This window comes from Taudactylus pleione, unplaced genomic scaffold (genome assembly GCF_031769625.1).
Source record: "Taudactylus pleione unplaced genomic scaffold, aTauple2 ptg000918l, whole genome shotgun sequence".
Lineage (NCBI taxonomy): Eukaryota > Metazoa > Chordata > Amphibia > Anura > Myobatrachidae > Taudactylus > Taudactylus pleione.
The window spans coordinates 413,269-433,774 of NW_028285319.1; the positions used below are offsets into that span (position 1 = coordinate 413,269).

General features: G+C 40.5%; 1 protein-coding gene across 1 annotated transcript in view; it reads left to right on the top strand.

Annotated features, from left to right (window-relative positions):
- The window catches only part of PRKG1 (protein kinase cGMP-dependent 1), a 1,225,781-nt gene that overhangs the window by 210,250 nt on the left and 995,025 nt on the right, over positions 1–20,506 (top strand). The gene's annotated exons all lie outside the window — the stretch shown is intronic.

Here is a 20,506-nt window from a genome sequence, read left to right on the forward strand (position 1 = left end):
ATAATAGAATAAAGTGGAAGTGAGGGAAAGGAGGCATACTACAAATGTGGTTATTTGTAAAGCTGCATACACACACAACGATTTTGTTACCAACGATTTTATGAACGATTTTATGAACAATTTTCTGTCAGATTTTTTAAAGTGTAATGAACGATTTTTTTGAACTACAAACTATTTTTGCATATTCCCTTAATGAAAATCGTTCACTTGGTCAGTCTGACTAAACGACAAACTACAAATGTGAACGCACATGAACGATAATCGTTCGTCGTATTAACTCAGAAAGTGAACGATTTTTTTCAATGATTGAACGATAAACGATATCGTTATCGATAATCGTTCAAAAAAATCGTGTGTGTATGCACCTTTACAGGTTATTAACATAATAAAGCATGATCATAAAATACAGGGAATAGCTGACAATAGATATAATAACAACAATGACAATAACAATGATGATAGTGGCAATGATGATTCCGTCCAGAGAGGTGAAAACCTTGGGAACATTTTGTGTAAATCTTTATAGACCATATTCCACTGTTATAATAGTTTATGTAGCTTATACATTTAGAAATGTTCCCTATAGTGCTCAATACATACCCCTGGCCCTTCCTAGCTCAGAATCAGATGACTTTTGGTAACGGTAGTAAGTAGATAAGTACTGTAGGTATTTGACTACTCTTTTGTACCATTTAGAAATGGTAGAGAGGAGGGGAGAGAAGAACCAAGGTCACTGGAGGTAGTACACCTGGGGGAGGGGGTGTTATGGTTTCCTGATCTTTTATTACTAAACTGGCAGAGCCCTGGGAAAACAGCTAGTTCTACATGTCTTTAAATATAATTGCGTTGTCCTGTACTGACTTCTCAGCAGTTATACACACAGAGAATACAAATTCGGAATAGCCAGAGGTGACATAGTGTCCATTAAAGAAGATGTAGCTTTTTATGTGGGGAGACGTCATTGTCCATATCTACCCAAAGTTTAGCATTTTTGGGTAATTAACCACCAACACTTCAGTTGGCCGAAGGTGTATACTTTGTTGTAACTCTCTGGGTAGTCAGTACCTCCCGCAAATCTCTATCTCTATAGAATCAGAGGCGTCACTGCGTCTGGTGACACCCGGTGCGCACTCTGGATATCCAGATCAAAAAGGGAATGTGGCCTAAATAAAGGGGCAAGGCCACAAGGGGGATACTGATAACATCACTCCGGGGGAAGCTGCTGGGTTTCCACCGAAGACTGTCTGCACTGTCAGCTCCTTTTCTATGACAGGAGCTGCAGGAAAATGTCACACTGCAGCCGTCTGTTCCTGTCACTGCATGGGAGCCGGCACTTCACCCCCCTCTGAGGGTGACATCCGGGTGCAGCCCGCACCTCTCTCATGACGCCACTGTGTAGAATGTCTATGTAAATACTCTTTTTTTCTCTCATCATGCAAAATGTGAAATATTGGAGTTGGTATAGTGTGTACTAAGTTCATGAGTCTGGGTAAGATCAACATCTCATATGTTGAAGTTCGCCCTAGCCGCAATATTTCATTAATTTCCCAGGATCCTACAGTAGTTCTCTATTCATATCTGCCAGTAGTGGCAAGAAGTTACTGTAATGTTGGTTCTGCTGTGAGTTGTATACCCAGAAGTGTAGAGTCATGGTTTGTCAATAATATGGGTGAAAGAGTTATGGGTAAGATATGGAATGGGTGAGCATAAGAATATGGAGTGTTTGTTCTGTAATATGAGATTCCACTATAAGTGCCTGACGCTGCATCAGTCGGATCCCTGTGCATGGATGCAAGTGGCCAGGTTTTGCATACAGCGCAAGCGCAGAAGTGAATTTACACAGTATTACGCATGTCCGTCCTATTCTGAGTTGTTTGAAACTTAGCCGGATCTCTCTTTCCTTGAAATAGGGTGTTTTTGGGTGGTAACAGGGTGGTAACAACGTGATCACCCTGACTTCAGGGAGGTTGTGGTAGAGTCATGGGCGTGTAGCTAAAGCTACGTGTGATTCTGAGTTGTGTATACAGGGAAGGGAAGCCTGTTTCTGATGGGTCTCTTGCATGGGTCTGATGCACGTGCTGATACTAATGATGACCATTGTGGCGGCTGGTGTAAAATCAGTGTGCGGCGTGGCTTCCTGTTGAATGGATACTCGCATTAACATAAGGTAGCAAATGTGGCATCTGAGGCTGCCCGTAACTACCGCCAATTTTTCTGCAACTCCGAATCAGCCCCTAAGTCTCTATTAGAAGGTGTATGCTGCCAGAGAGAATTCATGGTTAGCCACGGCCAGGATAGACGTAATTAAATGTAATTAGCAAATAGGTATATGTAGTGTTCATTCTAGCACCCTGCACCTGTCACAACCTGTGCAGTTCCTCTTTCCTGCCTGAGGTACTGCCCTTTTGCTCTGGTGCTTCTAGCACACTCATCTGATGGAACAAACTGCTGAGATACAGACCAAAGTATGCAAGAAGCACCAGAGCAGAGAGTGACACCCCTGGCAGGAAAGAGGAACTGCACGGGTTGTGACAGGTGCAGGGTGCTAGAATGAACACTATCTATATTATCATTAGTATTGAAATCTGTGAATTTTTATAACCTGGGATGCACCATTGCCAAATTGGGTATTAGGTGACACCCTTGGTAATAGAGAAACACTTTAAGAACCACAATAAGAAAGCCTGGCTGAAGGTGAGGAGTACAATGCTAGCTAGGATGACATTCGTGATAAAACCTCCAAAGCCCAATTTCCACAGTATGATAAATAAGACCAACGAAGATGATGAAATGTGTTTTCTGCATCTAAGGATGTTAGCAGCATCCTTAGAGAAGATAATATTGACAAGATTATACTTATTTTATTTAATTCTGCAAGTATTAATAATTTAATCTTTCTCCATCTTGGGGTTTGGGATTACCGACACATCTAATAATTTGTGAGGGAACCAATATTCTTTTGAACAGACGTTTCGACAGATTTACTATATGTGGTGTAAACTCATCTAACGTTTAAAGGGACCTAAAGTGTCTTGACCTGAAGCTTTCATTTAGGGAAGGCATTTCAGAGCCATTTATACTGCCCTTGGTACCCATGATGCATTAATAAACATAAAAATCAGTGAGTTTAAATAATTGGATGCAAGTGTGAAAATGGGTGATTACTTTTTCTGTTGAGGGATACTTGGTGTTTCTTATAAAGAGTTGGGGAATAATCCACAATTAAGATGTATACAATGCTTTTCACATTTATAGATTAGCTCGTCACACTAGGTTACAAAAAGTAATTGCTACTTACCGATAGTATAAAAATCACACCGTTCTAGTCAAAAGTGAATGCTACAACTGTCTGCAATATAATCGCCAAATCCAAGTTGTAATTGTAGGTGAATTCACCAGAAAATTGCCCAGATCTCCACAAAGGACACCTGGGGGCTGGAAAATAAGACAATATAAAAGTGCAATAATGGCAATAACAGGTCAGAGACACAAAAAGATTTCTTAATCAGCTCATGGGTTGGTCAGCCAAAATAGTATGAACCCTGTGTTAACCAATTACATTTTGAAAAGAACTTTGTTAATCCTGGTCACCCTTAGTAACAGGTCTAATGCCCAGAAAGGACCCAGGAAATGAAAATGAAAAAATAAAATGTCAACTAAGGATGGCCATCGGTGAGATGTCCATCGATGGTTCCATCAGTAATAACCATCGATGGCACAAAAAAAAAATCTATGGTGAACCATCAATGATTTGCACTCCTTGATGACCATGGCTGCTGGGGGCACAGCGAGCCAATCAGTAATGTGGGCTGAACTTAGATGGCTGTTGGGGGCAGGGCTAAGCTTCTTCCCAAAGAAAATATAAAAAAAGGGTCCCACTCAGCCATCAATGGTGGAGATCCATTGGCTCTCTGCCATCAATTCAAAAAACATCACAAATCGACAGTTAACCATCAATGTTTGATAACTATTGATGGTCAATGGCCATCCCTAATGTCAACTCTAGGATACCTTTTGAAAGGGACATTGTACTAAATTTAAGTGAAACACCAACACCCGTTCTAAAATTTATTGAATAGAAATTACATCACACATACCCCACCAGCACTCTCACTTGGTCCTATAATTGGTATACAGAAAGGTCAACCAATAAAACAACAAAGAATACAAAGCAAAAGTACTGCATGTGACTATCTTAAATGTATTACATACAGAAACATTATATAATGTTTACCTGTCTTGTGCACATAGCTATACTATCCAGTTAGCCATTAATATGTCATGATGCACTCACCTTTGCCTAATACATCTTCTTGTTCAATGCTCATTGGGGCTATGCAAAAACATTCACATGATATAATGAGGTAGAAGAAAATACACTATTACTTACTGTGTCCTGGAATCTCGGGAGAGAAGCATGTGATGAGTCTAAGCAAATCTCACCATACTGTAGTATCCGAACAAACAGAACAGATGTTAAGAATGCATACCTTGATTGCTGTCTATTGTGTATATCTAAAAGATAGCAAATGTCTGATCTGTGCATCAAAGGCATAAATCTGTGTCTGTGACATTTCAGATATAAAGCTGAATCCATAGATACTGTATGTATTCAAGATCAAGACACACTTGATCAATGGTATCAGACCTCTGCATGAAGAGAGAACACATCATGACTATGAGCACAACATCACTCCTACTATGCTGCTTTCTTCAAGACATTTAACCCCATGAGTAACAGTTACTTGTAATACTTTACATGGGACTGAGACCTGCATAAACTGATAGCAAGAACCGGTACATAAACAGCGTAGGGTTATTTGTGCCAAAACTCTACCAATTAATTAATTCAATAATAATATAAATTTGGTGACAATAGCTGGATTAGTGGTATGCAATAGTAGCTGGATTAGTGGTATGCCACAGTAGCTGGATTAGCGGTATGCCACAGTAGCTGGATTAGCGGTATGCCACAGTAGCTGTATTAGTGGTATGCCACAGTAGCTGGATTAGTGGTATGCCACTGTAGTTGGATTAGCAGTATGCCACTGTAGCTGTATTAGTGGTATGCCACAGTAGCTGGATTAGTGGTATGCCACAGTAGCTGGATTAGCGGTATGCTACAGTAGCTGGATTAGCGGTATGCCACAGTAGCTGGATTAGTGGTATGCCACAGTAGCTGGATTAGTGTTCCACAGTATCTGAATTAGCGGTATGCCACAGTAGCTGGATTAGCAATATGATACCGAAACTGGATTAGCAGTATGCCACAGTAACTGGATTAGTGGTATGCTACAGTAGTTGAATCAGCAGTATGCCACAGTACTGGATTATCTGTATTCCACAGTAGCTGGATTAGTGGTATGCCACAGTACTGGATTAGCAGTATTCCACAGTAGCTGGATTAGCAGTATTCCACAGTAGCTGGATTAGCGGTATGCCACAGTAGCTGGATTAGTGGTATGCCACAGTAGCTGGATTAGTGGTATGCCACAGTAACTGGATTAGCGGTATGCCACAGTAACTGGATTAGCGGTATACCACAGTAGCTGGATTAGCGGTATGCCACAGTAGCTGGATTAGCAGTATGCCAGAGTAACTGGATTAAGTATGTCCTGCTGACATGAATACACAATAGTTAATAGTGGTTAATAGCGGTGCTCCACTGATCTATGGGGTATCAGACAATGTATCAATGTACAATGATGATTTATACCAAAGCCAAACAAAGTTGGCTATTATGTACACAGAGTCCTTGGTTGGCGGGATGCCTCTCGCAATATCTTCCATCAAATTCAGTCGGTTTTCCTGCAGCAAAGCTAGGGCTGGTGTATATACTGTAGTGATGATGGCTCATAATAGTGACGAAGGCTGCTCTCCAAAGCAAAGGGCTGGGGGTGGTGCTGTCGCATAGATGCTTCAGACTCTGAATAGTGGCGTATGCTTGCATGGGACTTCCGATCGCAGGAAGCAGCTGGATTTGCGACCGCATTACATGTTACTCAGAATCAGGCCCACTGTGTATACCGTGCTCAATTGTGACATATATCAGGATAGCACTTATCCAGCCACTGTGTCACCTCTTTCAGCCAAAAGAAGGATACGATATTGACACTGTCCTTTATAGGTTTCTGATTGGAGTCATATAATATTGTCTGCTGCCTGATCCATAAGCGATACATTTTACATACTGTATATGATTGTGTGTGTTTATTAATAAATTGTATTATTTGGGATATATACAGATCACATGGTCATTTTTATTATTCTTATATTATCGTCCAATTTACATTATTATTTAATTCATTAATTTGCAGAATTTCGGTACCAGTAACTTAGCGTTGTTTATATTCCATTTCTACTTTATACATTGCATTTAGAGACTGACTCTACCCCTACAGCTGTAGAGATATTGAATACATAGAACAACAACTTATATTTGATGCGAGCAGCATTTGTCGGCTTTGTTCTAGAGCTTGCAATTGATTCACAAAATGAAGCACAGGAATAATTTATCAATAAAAATCAATGTGGCTTCCTACTGATGTCATTAATCTATATAAATCATAGTTGCCTACCTTTAATTTCTCCTCCCCGGGAGATGTCTGGGGAGGAGAAGCAAGTGAGTTGTGACGTGGGTGGTGCTTGACTATTCACATCATTAAGTCCCACCCCCTTGCGGTAAATAGCTGCGATTGGTGCACATTTACATATGGGCGGGGTTAAATGACGTGATTCATGAAGAATCACGTCATTAAGCCCCACCCCCTACACGGGGACCCGTGATCGCCACGGAAATTCTTCCTATTCTGCTCACTTCACTAGTGCCTACCCTTCCGTGGGGTGCGGGGGGTTACCAGAAAAATCGGGAGCATTCCGCGAAGACTGGGAGGGTAGGCATGTATGATATAAAGTAATAATTTTATCAAAGACTGTGAAAATGTGTGATGTACACCAGTCATTTCTGCAAGCGTGATATCTTATTTGTAATGCAAAATAGAGTTTTGTTTTATTTTTTATTTTATTTTTTATGAATTTTTTTATTGAAGCTTCAAAAGTTACAATAAAATATATGCAATATTTCGTAAAAAAAAACATATATTGTAAGATGAAGGAGTCTATACATCTTTCAAGATTTTTTTTTGCTTTTCTTAGAATATAAACAATAACAAAATTGACACAAAAAAGAGTAAACACATGAATCAAAAGGACAGAAAATCAGGCACCGGGCCATGCATAATTAAATACCTATAGAGAGATGGGAAGATCTTGAAGGAGGATACGGGTCTCATACCAGATAATATTACGGAAGCATTCAAATGTGGCTTCCTTAGTACTAACAGGTAGGGTCTCTATAAAACATTCCCATGTTGCAAAAAAACTTTTTTTGTTGGAGCTTCTTTATGGAGAGAGGCCTCCAACCAATCCATATGAAAAATGAAGAAATGTTTTTCTTTGAATAAGTAAATAGGGTTGGCGGAGAGCTCTGAATCCACAAATGAAGAATTGTTTTACGGGCAGCTGATGAAATTGCCAATAGTAATTTTTTAACATCTCTAGGAACCCTAACATCTGTGGGTAATATCCCAAAAATGTCCCACTCTGGGGTAAGAGGAGCATAATTAACTAAGTAATTAGTGGCAAAACACCAGACCCACCAACCAAAATCTTCTTACAAGGGGGCAGGCCTTCAAACAATGATACAAGTCAATCGAAGATTGCTGACATTTAGGGCAGTTGGGACTAGGCAGTATACCTACTAAAATTATCTCTGGGGAGATATATTTGATCGATGGAAAATATTAAGGTAAAATACTACATTATTTCAAGAAGAATATCTATGGTTAAAGAGGGGAAACCTGTACATAAAGAGGGCCAAACCTGTATGTAAAGAAAAACTTTTAATAGTAGGTTTGAAGAAATCTATAATATGAGGAAATATCTTTTTTAGATAAAGCAGACTGCATCAGTAAATCATCCAGAGAGTTGCCCCAGTCCCCAGTTGGGATTTGTTTGGAAACTTTATTAACATAATGTTGGGCCTGAAGAAAAGAAAAACCAAAAGGATATTTAGCTATGGCTTCAGGATGAGACAGGGGTTTGTGGGAGTCAGGGTCAATAAGTTGACCCACCGTAGATAGGCCTGCCACAGCCCATGTGGAAAAGATATGTGAGGCCTGACCATTCTGAACATTTGGGTTGCGCAGAAAAGGTAAATGTATAGAAAAAGAAGGGTTCACCTTAAATTTGTATCTCAATAACAGACATAATTTTCTTGTTGTGATGAGAAGGGGATTAATCAAGAACATCAGAGGGAATGTCTCGGTTAGCCATATGTAAAAATGCACATAAAGAAATTTAAGGTAAAAATGTTGACGTTATCATAGATACAATTTTACCAACATTAAACCTGTAGAGGTTGTGAATATTCTTGGGAAGAATAATACCCAAATATATAAGCTGCACCTTTGCCCATTTCAATGGTAGTTGTGTCGCCCAGGCTGGACGTATAAACCCTTGCTTTAAATATAAAGCCCTAGATTTATCAAAATTAATTAAAAAAATCCTGTGACAGGCACAACACTCCCTAACATATGTAAAAGAGGCTTCAAAGATGATCTAGTGTTGGAAAGATAAATGAGAACATCATCAGGAAATACCGTAACCCTAATTTGTGCATCACCTATACAGATACCTTTCAGAACAGGCCAGGATTCAATTATCCGAACTAAGGGATCAAGGGATAGGTTAAATAGTAAAGGGATACCACAACAAGACAATGGTGATGCCCTAATAACCAAATAAACAATATACTATACTATACTATACTATAGTTCCAGAAATGGAAGAAAAAATTCTCAAGACACCACCTATATAATATTAATAATCTTTATAAAAATGGAATATGTCACTACATATAATCACATTATTACACTTATAAATAATCACATTTATCCAATATAGAAAATTAGAAATACTCAAATGCACTCCTGAGAATTAAAATATATAAAATATACTGCCTCTAATAGAAATTAATCACTGGATCTTTGATGCCTGGAGCAGTCTATTGTCAAATTACTGACATGTGGAAAATCCAGTAATAAATATATAAAGCTCTTTCTGTATGATATAAGTGCGCACACTGTTATACCAGTCTCTCACCACATCGATACCTAGTTGCCGAGTCACATGAACAATCCGTTGAGTTTGGAAGGACACACCTCCTATGAAGCACGCTCACGGTGAGCACTCCTGGTAAATAGTGAGGGTCTGGTCGGTGTTTCACGTGTGCAGCTGATAACTAAGGGAGTTTACAATGCACAATCTCAAGCAAAGTGAGCTATTCACAGACGCTTGTATATATTGTGCTGATGGAGCTTCCAGCTCCCGCTTGAGACTCAGGACCTCATTCAGAGTCGGTCGTTGCGGCCGCTCGGTCGTACGCCACCGATGTTCGCTAAACTGCGCATGCGTAAAATTCGCAATGCGCATGCGCAAACTAGCTATTACAATCAGAAATGCTCTCTCCTTGAACTTGGCCAGGTCGTTAGTTTGAGTGACAGGATGACGCGTTTGTGGGTGGTAACAGGGGAAGGTGCTTGTGAACGGGGGAGTGGAGATCCGAACGCAGGCGTGCCTGACTATGCAGTTTAAGGGGTCTATTTACTAAGCAGTGTTAGGAGACAGAGTGAAAAGTGATAAGGTGCCAGCCAATCAGCTCCCAACTGTATATTTTCAAACACAGCCTGTGAGATGGCAGTTAGGAGCTGATTGGCTGGCACTTTATCACTTTTCACTCTGTCTCCTAACACTGCTTAGTAAATAGACCCAGGTTAACGGATGGAAAAATGTTGCAAAGTGACACAGACCTTCATCTGTGAACGAGTCAACTTAGCAGGTCATTCATGGAGCACATCATTAGCCCTAAATGTGGAAAATGCACTGAAGAACTCCATCAATTTCTAAACATTTATATATTTGTTGAGATGTCGTAGTAAAATAAGAGAAAATTAATTAATGCTTACTTACCTTGCGGACATCGTTCTCTGGACCCCCGATGTCTGTAAATGTCCCTCATCATTCTACACTTATTTATGCGAATGAGAAGTTCATACAGAAGGAGCATCAATACCCCCCAAGCTTTTTAGAAACAAGCTCACTGCTAAGCCTAGAATGTATAGAGACATGGGACCAATACAGCCATTCAGCATCTCCTCAGATCCCGTGTACAGTGCCTGCTAGGTAAGGTAGTTTCAATCTTTAACTCCTTTGCCTCCACCCAGAACAATTTTTTTTGTAGCTTGGAGTTGGATTATCCTTTAACTGCATAATTCAGTGCAGCTCTGTAATGAAAGAATTTGCAAGGATTCCTTGTAATCCTTACTCTTAACGGTGTGGAAAGGCCACAGTGTTACTCAATATATGGTTTATTTTTGCTGGAAAGTAGATACTGTTTACATGAAAGAGAGATCAAGCACATGAAGGTTGCTGAAAAACTGAAACTTACAGAACGAAACAAGAAAATAGTGGTTTGGTGAAATCTGACAGCAGGAGGTGACCATTGAGCAGGAATTGAGAAGATTATTGTGGAAAGGATCAAACTGATAAATGTTATGCCTGTCCTCCTACAGTATATTTAGACTGGCAAGCCGAAAACAGGAGTGCTTTTCATGCGCTGTGTTTCATATACGGTGTGCCCTACCTTCACTGCTTAGAGATGAATGTCTGGTAATTCATTTCTTGCCAAAGCTAATAAATGATCAAAAAAGTCGCAATTTCCAGGCCATAAAACAAGGCTTGTTTTGTTGTTTCTGTCTGAGGCTACATCTAGCTGCAAAACCAAGATAGTTCTCTGAGCAGTGTGACGTTTTAAAGTTTACAAACAAGGGTCTGAAAAGTTTTGAACTTTTTGAGCTAATGTATATTTGCCTACTCTCCAGTAATGTCTGGGAGACTCCTGAATTTCAGAGCGGTAAATGGACATCTACGGGCTACATTACGTGATTAGTTATTATTTTCATTTTTTGTTTTATTTTGTTTCATATTTGCTTACCATTAATTGTAATATATATATGTAAGATACTTTTATAGTATAGTAATAGGTGTATAATTGTTGTCAACAATTCAGCGTCCCAATACCTTCCAACATTGGTAAATTCTAATTCGGAACATTCCCAACAGAGGATGTAGCCGAGTCCCCTTTTTGGGGCTTGCCCACTTCACAGTTGGCATGACTATGCCCCCGGCAATGTGTCTAGCATTTCCCAAAGCCTAGGATGCCCCATCATCCTCTCTCCTACTCTAAAACACCCCTTCAATACTGCAATGAGAGGGTATCAAACGGGTGTAACATAATGTACTTCACCCAATAAGACAAAAACCTGATAATTGGGATGATGGAACAGTTCCCTCAAATTAAGGCTTATATTATTTGAGGATTGATTGTTGTTATTATTCAGAGATCTTGTAGATCTTGTATAGATAAACCAAACTGTGGGTTTTATGTATCAAGCAGAGAAAAGCTTGGATAAGTTGCCCATAGCAACCAATCAGCTTTGAAGTAGCATTTATCAAGTACAGTCTATAAAATAATAGGTAGGAGCTGATTGGTTGCTACAGGAAACTTCTCCACTGGGTCACTTTTCCATGCTTTTCACTGCTTGATACATAAACCCCCATTCTTCCCCCCCCCCCCAAACCTCAATTTAACATGCATATGTTTGTGCGTTCTTAAAACCATGCATTTTATCAAAGTAAAAACACACACATCACAAACAGCAATTATACCTGTGGGACATGTCATGCATACAAATGGTACAATGAATCAAAGACAGAAAATGAGACTGGTGTGTATATACTATACCTGTCTGAGACCTGTCAAACAGGAGGATATCTGTGAAAATGATAACATTGAAGCGTGCTTATGGGCAGACATCACATGCATGTAGAAAAAAACTCCAGTACAGTACTGACTGCGGTTTATGTGTAGAGCAATTTAGCATAAATGATTACACTGATAATCTATTATTATTTCAAATTGAAAAGAACAGCAAAGAAAACTGTGTCTCCCACCTCCTTGGCAATTTTAAATATCCAAACATAGATTTCTATTATGAAATGTGGTTCTGGCAAAGCAAGATGAATTTTATCTACAGTATTTTAAAAGACAAATATTTGTGCAAGTGGTAGGATAATCAGCTCAAAGGGATATTTATACAATTTAATACAACAGATCTGATATCTAATGTGCAAGTGAGGGGACATTTTAGGGAATGGTGATCACAACATAACATTGAACTTATTTCAAGAAATGTTTTGTAAGTGAGCGACAGAAACTATCCATCGTAGAAGGGCAAAGTGTAATAAGCTGGGAGAATCAGAGAAACGTGCATAGAGGGATAGTTTGCTCTTAAATAAAAGCTCTGAGACCAAATGGGATATTTTTACATTTATTTTAAATATAAACTCTTGCAAGTATATAACATATGACATCAACATTATTAGAAATAAAAGGCAACCAATGTGGTATAAATATTGCATGTTATAAGGCAAAAGAGAGCCTTTACATGACTAATTATACATGGCTCAGTAACGGCATAGAGAAAATATAAGGAAATGTACATATATATTTAATAACATTTGAAAGTTAAAAAAAACTCCACAGATTGCTAACAATAGCATCATTAGTCCCAATGCCTTTTTGAAAGTACAACAATAAAAATAAAACTGATAATACTGTATAGTCCATTTTGGGATTAGCTAACAAAATAAAACTGGAGCTGATATATATGTATCTGTATTCACAAAGCAGGAAAGACGTATAAAGATAAGTTAGGCAGTTCTAGCCGAAGCACATCATTAAATGTTACTTGTCTAATATAGGAGGATGTTCAGTTACACCAACACTAGATTAAGAGCTACAGTATAAAATAACTGGTCCACATTGCATCCACCCATGTGTACTAATGTAATGAAGTTCAATTATTGCTAGGACACTGTCTTCTATCTATAGACTCCCTCATAGCAGGGCCAATGCCATATGGTTGGTGGAAGTAAATATGCTCCTGGAGGTACCAATTTGCTGCCTATAAGACACATTTAAGTCACTGGTAAAATGATTAAAGGGGTTCCTCAGTATGCTCTTCTAATCTATATTGTAGCAAATCTATATTGTAGCAAATAATTTGATAACATAATAGCAGCATGTTTCATGAAGGAACAATCATGACTAATACATCAGCAATCAATTGAGCCAATTCTACGTTTTGCAGATGATTTTGTAAAAAAAATCTGCAATGTATGGGGTTCACCGATTCCGACCAAAAAAATTATCAGAATCGGTGAATCAGGTTGTCCAACATGTTGGATTTTGCAGACCAATCGTAGTTGCAGACTGCTAGTGTATAGTAATGATCAGCCATTTTGCAAACCGTTTTGCCAATAAAACAATCCAAAGACTTCTGTCTATTGCTGATGATGTGGGGCGGGATGTATGGCACGTCAACTCATGTGGGTGGGACCTATTGTGCTACTTTTTGTGAATGCCCTATGCCAGAGGTTCCCAAACTCCACCATTACAGTCCAGGTTTTAACGATATACATGCTTGAGTCCAGAATCAAATTGACTGGGGTACTAAAATAAGTTACCTGTGTATGGATATCCTTCAAACGTGGACTGTAATGGCGTAGTTTGGGAACCTAATCCATATGTTATTGATAATATTCCCTGCTATGTTGGCTTTTGAAAACTCTTAAGTTATTTTTATTCATCTGTATGGGTGTATGGATGTATGGATGCATCTTTACAAGACCAATACTACTGCTAGTCTTAGCAAAAGTTATGTTTTTGCTGGCACTATAAGCCCATTGTCTTGCTGCATATGTTTATGTGTATATCTGATTGTGCCCCATCTCCAAGGATATGATTTGAGCTTTACACCACACTAGACAATACTGTCACAGGAAGAATGACTTCATTCCCTTTTCCAGGTTCCTGTAGTACAGCTTTTTGTTTACATTTTCTTTTAGTGTTTAGTAAAATGATGACCCTTTGAGATGATGTATGGACACTTTAATTTGATCTTTAGATAAAACAAATTTCTGCAAATCACTGGGAAATATCGCCAAAGTATGGGCACATGTTGGTGGATTGGAAAAATCGGGGGGGGGGGGGGGGGGGGTAATGGACAATATGTGAATATTTTTTTGGGTGATTGCAGATGTACGGCCAGTTTAACTAACATAACTGAAAAACTGTTTGGCCGTTAGGATGTAATAGCTGAAATGTGCTCTATTCCACCTTTCCATATATAATCCGAATCCTCCTCAGAATAGCAATGAGCGGGAGAGAGAGCATAGCTGACTTTTTCCATTTGACATCTAGCAATGGTCAAAATATAGTAAATTAGTATTTGTGTTTACTGTTTAGGTCAGGGATGGGGAACCTCAGGCACGGAGGCCGCATAAGGCCCGCAGATTCATTTGGTCTGACCCTCGGAGCTCTTGTCTGCTAGCCTCATCTGGCTAGCAGGGTGCCTAGAATGGCACCTGGCAGCCAGAATCTATGCAGCAGTGTCGCATGTAGCGTCCTTCGGATGCTTCAGATGGTCACACCGCTGCCCTTACAGCTCCTCAGGATGCTGCGGGCATTGCTGTAATCACTGGCGATTGTGGCCCCGCCCCTGTGTGACATCACATGGAGGGAGCATAGCCTGCACCTTGCCCGCAAATAATGTTATATATAACAAAATGGCCCCTGGCAGAAAAAAGGTTCCCCACCCCTGGTTTAGGTGTATCTGAGGGAAGATAACAGGGAATATGACGTAGGCATGTGCATGCTGGGACATTGTATATATCAGGCTGTGAACCTCCTTTCACATTGGAAGCAACTCAGTCACTCCCTCCCGATGCGGGACAGGGAACCCTCCCATGGGGAGAAAACACTGTTACAAACTGGCTGTTTTATGGAGCAAGAAAAGTGACTATGTAAAAGTTGGCTACTAGCAGGGATCGCATTATAACTTTTTTTTTTTCAGGTGGTTATTAATAGTTAATAATAAAAGTTATATTTTATGCTAATTACGCCGAAACATTGTGCACTCGTATGGGGATTCTTTTTCTTATTTGTGAGCGTTATAACTTTTACTGGCATCTCTGAATTATTGTAAAACTCAGGCAATCCTCCAGATCAGTCTCATGCGTGGTTGCAAGCATGAGACTGATCAGGACTGTCAGAGGGGAAAAGACTCAGTGATGCGCTCTGGAGTTACATAGGCCGATGGTGTGTTTCTAGGGGCAGGGGTTGCTGTATGGCTAAAGATGATAGCAGCAGCCCTGCCTCCTAGAATGTCATTATTTAAACATCGTGTCCTGTTTGTATAGTGTTGTAGAACTGGGGGCATAGGAACTCAGAGTTGAACATAAATTGGCTGTATATGCTCCTACTTTGTGTGCTCAGAGATAAATAAATCTGCATATTCCCCCACATACAGAGTTGTTCACGTCTTGCCTCTGTCCCTTATCTGTGTGCTCGATTTGCTACTGATCATCATTACTTGGTGGTAAATGGACAAGCCTACAGTATACTTGCTGCAAATGTTACACCTGGAAAAAGCTGTATTTATTCTTCTGTCCTACTCTACATAACTCGCGGTTCAGCTGACACTCCCTTACTGAAATGTGCGCACCGGCCCGCACCCATTGAATTTACATATTACACCGCCTTTTCTGTGAATAAAACACCATTTTCTTAAAGATATTACGTGTGTGCACAGTGCTAGAGTTTTCAGTTCATTCGCCAGTGCAATTTTTTTCCTGTGGGAGGGGGTCCAAAGAAATTACACACTGCCCCCTCCTGTGTTAAAATGCCTCTGGCCGGACGTTCTGTTAGAGTAAGCAGGCATACTATTAGAAAATGTATTCGCTTTTAATTATTCTGCTGTTGTCCTGAAATTAAATGTAGTATTATTAAAAATATAATGAATAGTAAGTTTGGGACTATAAAGTAATGTTGAAACATAAATAAGTAGTACTAGGGAATCCCAGCGGTAACCGCCGTAGTTATGGAGAATATTACGGATATTAGTTACTGAGGATATTATGGATAATGAGTCCGTAAGTTGAGGGTATTTGTCATAAAGACTTCTGCTAAATATGGTGGAACAACCACATATGGCAAAAAAAACCTTTCCATTGTGACAGCAGTCGGAAAAATGGACGTTAATCTCCTCTACCAAGAAGTGTAGGGCACCACAGTTCACACACTGTACGTCCATAGGACCCAAATAGTAGTATTGTGGCGAATATGTCATGTGCAGTGCAAGCGGTGTATCGGTTGATCTTGTTATAAATTCAACTGTTTATTCAGTTTGTCCCAAACTTGCAAAATAGCCTTCACACAAGGAACTCCCTAAACCGAGGTCGGTCTCCTATTCGAAGAGAGCCAGGGGAGAAATCTCACAGGTTGGTCACCCACCAGTTCGTTCTCAAGAAGTACCCATGTTTTACTCCCTTCCGTAGAGTGCCAGGACACAATATGGCACAGCTGTGCTGCATGAAAATATCATTCAAAGATGGGTGATCGTGGATTTTCCTAAACAAGTCTGGGTTTGTCATTGGACCACACAAATGAACCACTCTGAACCTCATGAAGAGAAGACGACGGCACCTTTATTGGGACCGTGATTTTTTTTTTTTATAATAAGAATAACCGTATATAATAAAGTAAAAATTACTCTGAAATGCCTTATAACATTAACAATTAATGCAAATTACATACAAAAAGATCAGTGGTTATAATTGTGTCAGATTAATATCTTCATAAGTAGATGGTGCATATTATCAGCCTTATCAGAATCAAAACTAGCCATAGGGGCAGGGCCGGCTCCAGCAGGAGCTGCACCCTGTGCAGCCAGGGACCCGGATACCCCAAACTTTGTGGCCAAATAGGGGTTAGGGCCTAATTACCATAGGCCTTGCCCCCTGAATGATGCTAATTGGGGACATGCCCGTATAGCATACCTCCCATTTAATGTCAGGCTGGGGGCGAGCCCAGCACTACATCAGTAGTTGGCTGCCCCCAGCTCTCTCCATTCTTCTCTGGGTCCAGCACCACCCTATAACTATGGATGGAACAGCGTCACAGTCCCCGAAAAATGGGACTGTCCCGCTGAAATCGGGAAAGGCTGGGAGGGGTGCGCCCTCTATAGGGTGGCGCCCGTTTGACCGCACTGGTCGAACATGCCTTGAGTCGGCCCTGCTTAGGGGCAATTGTAATACCCTGTGTGATGCAGGCATCAGTGAGATTCCGGCGAGTCTGCACAATGTTTTAAAGTGGCAATCATTTAATATGCAAAACCAGGTTGTTTTGCCTCTTAGATGATTGCCGTCCTCAACAATCAGGCTTCTAGGGACTGCATCGGCTGCAGCCCCTACAAGCCAGAAAGGGCTGATGTTATAGCAGGGGCGTGGTTTCCCATTGAAAGCGCTCTCTCAGCTAATAGCAGTCCGGACTGGCAGTCCCAGGGGGAGAAAACACCTAGTCCTGGCACAGCCTGCCCAACTGTGATAAGCAGGGAGCGCTTCCAATGAGAAATCACTGCCACTGCTAGGCACTCCCTGCAGGTGGCAAATTGTACTGGGGTGGCTGCAGCCCCTAGTTAAAATCCGAACACTGAACATCAACATGTCTGCAGGCTATTACAATTCCCCCCTAAAGATCAAGACAGAGATTGTCCTTCAAGCTGTAATGTTAATCCTCATTCGGTCATAAATACTGTTCAAGTATTAGCAGCCCAGTGAACTGTAAAGTTCCACACTGATTGCTATAAAAGCCTCCGTGGAAAAGCAGTTGTCCCTGCCAGCCCTATCGCTAATACTATTGCTGCATATTATGGTGCATACATGAACGGAGGAGGCGCAGGCCCGGGTGGGGAAATCCAAATGCATCCCTCTATGCACAGACCTCCTTCCCAAAGGAAGGAGCGGGGTTCTGGGAACTGTCATCGGACAATGGCATAAGTTCCTGCAGTCAGTCTCTGAAAACGTACCTTTTCAGAACTTTATGAATGCGGGTCCCCATACTCAGGACAAGTTCTAGACCATTTGGAGCTCAGGGCGAAAGTTTCCTTTGAGTGGGCAGTGAGGGAGCATGCACGCGGCACGCCAAACGCAGAGGTGCACTGCGGCCAGTCTGCTCCTCTCTCACCACGGCCGAGGAGCACTCCTCCCAGAATGCCATGCGTTATGCGTGATGTCACGTGTGACATTCCGGGAAGTGTATCCTTAGTACAGCGCAGATGTATATGGCGGCGCCAGTGGGGTGACTGTGACCGCACAGGATATCTCATGCATTACCTTTATAATGAATGGCCCTGATACTTCATTCCTACAAAAGTAGGTGAAAAATAATTTTTTTCTGCTACAATTAGGAATAATAAATAGACCCCTAATCACAAAAGAAGATTTTGCTATTGTGAAAGATTCTACATTTGGCCAGATATGAGAAACCAAATGTTAGACACACTTGGTGGGAACAGTCCGGGAACAGTTGGAGTGTATCTCATTGATATTGATGATTGCCTGTGATAGGCTTCCATTCATTTCACTTTGTCAGCATAATTTAAAAAACTCTTATTATGACCCATCTCTTTCTCTGGGGCTATTCTGTGAACTCTTTGAACTGTAATTGACTCTGTGGTAATGTTTTGGTCATACGCTGTGGGAAGCAATTGTGAAACAAAGTTTACAAGACTTTTTTTATTTATGTTTTTTTTTTTAAATCATTAATGAGATCTTTTATTATATTTGAGTTGGTGTTACGAGTTTCTGCTTGTATGACTTGTGCCTTTGCTTTTCCCTTAGAGGGAGACAGTTTATTTGTGTCCCCTGCAGTTGTTTATCAGTAATATGCCTGTGGTCATGGAGAACAAGGAGCCTTTACAAGAATAGGAAGAGCACTTGTGAAGGAATAAGAAACAGTGATGCTGTTAAGTGTTAAGTAGTAACGCGTAGCTAGAAGTATTGAAAACTGCAGAATTGCTGCCCTCATATGGTGCTGTATGAAATTGCAGGCTGAAGTGAAATTAACCCTCTTGTTGCTTCGGTGTTATATTTAAATTGTTTATAAACCAAGTTTGCATACTGACTGAATATTGGGAGTTAGAGGGTGCTTACAGCTCTTGATAGTAAATATTTGTGCTACTGTACATCGCCCTGCGTACTATTAGAATTCTAATCACTTGCTGATTCACATAGGTGTCCGATACATTATTCCTGCTAAGAAGTTTGTATATTGGGAGCTTTTTCTGTCAGCCAGTGTATTAGTATTGTAAGAGATCCCACCAGTGCAGGTATCAGGACAGCAGAAGTGCCATTTGCTGATCCTCATTCCCAGCCATAACAGCTACAGCCCTCAGATCTGGCTCCAGTCAGCACGGAATCCTATTTATTTGCTCTCTGGGTGCCTGAGGATTCCAGAGCAGAGATGAGCTATAAAATAACTTTTATTTAAGTTTTTGCTTGAAATTAATTTCTTACAAAGTGTTTTAGCTTTTACAATATAGGTCAGGAACTGTCCATTTTCACTGGCCCCTCGTTCTTAGGTTTCCCTTCCACAGGTCTGTGGTAGAAGCAAGAAAGCCAGGCATACCACTGCCACTTCTCTGGCTGCAAGCCTCTAGAGATATTACAGGGTCGGTGTGTGTTTCCCTTGTTGTTATAGAGCTGCGAGTCCCTCATAACCTGCACACCTGAGGCTGGGACTTTAAGGGGTATATATATCAAAGCTTGATGTGAGATAAAATTGTGAAATATATATCACCAACCAATCAGCTCCAAACTATCATTTCTTAAACACAGCCTGCAAAATGTAAGTTAGAAGCTGATTGGTTGGTGATATACATCTCACAATTTTACCTCACATCAAGCTTTGATTCATATACCCCTTAATTCCACAACAGCTAAGCCCATACATCCGTTTGTTCCTTGCCCAGGTGACACAATGCTTCCTGCAGTAACTCAGGTACAGTAATATGCTTGAAAACTCCATCAGTATACATCTGTTATGCATAGTGCTGGGCAATTAAAAACTATTTACGTGCTACAAAATTAAACAACATCAGCCCAATAAAATAAAGCTTCAGATCTTTTTGAAACAGCCAAGGATTTTTACAAATCCACAAATCCTTTCCTTTTGTTCCATACACTGCTCAGTGTGCATGGCAGCTTGTCAGGGTACGATGATGGGTGAATATAATTAAGTAATCAACCTCCCAGCAGTGAGCAGGTTAATAGAGGCATCATATCGCTGCCAGAAAGGAGCGGTTAGCCCTGTCGCCACCACAAACACCCCCTGTGGAGTAGGAGTGATAATGACTGTGTGAACACATGGTGCGAGATGGCAGCGTGGTACAGTAGCTGCACGGTTTTCCTCTCTTAATAAATACTCTCAGCTTAGCATACAGTAACTGAATATTACCCCCCAGGCCATTTAGTACTAGGGGATGAT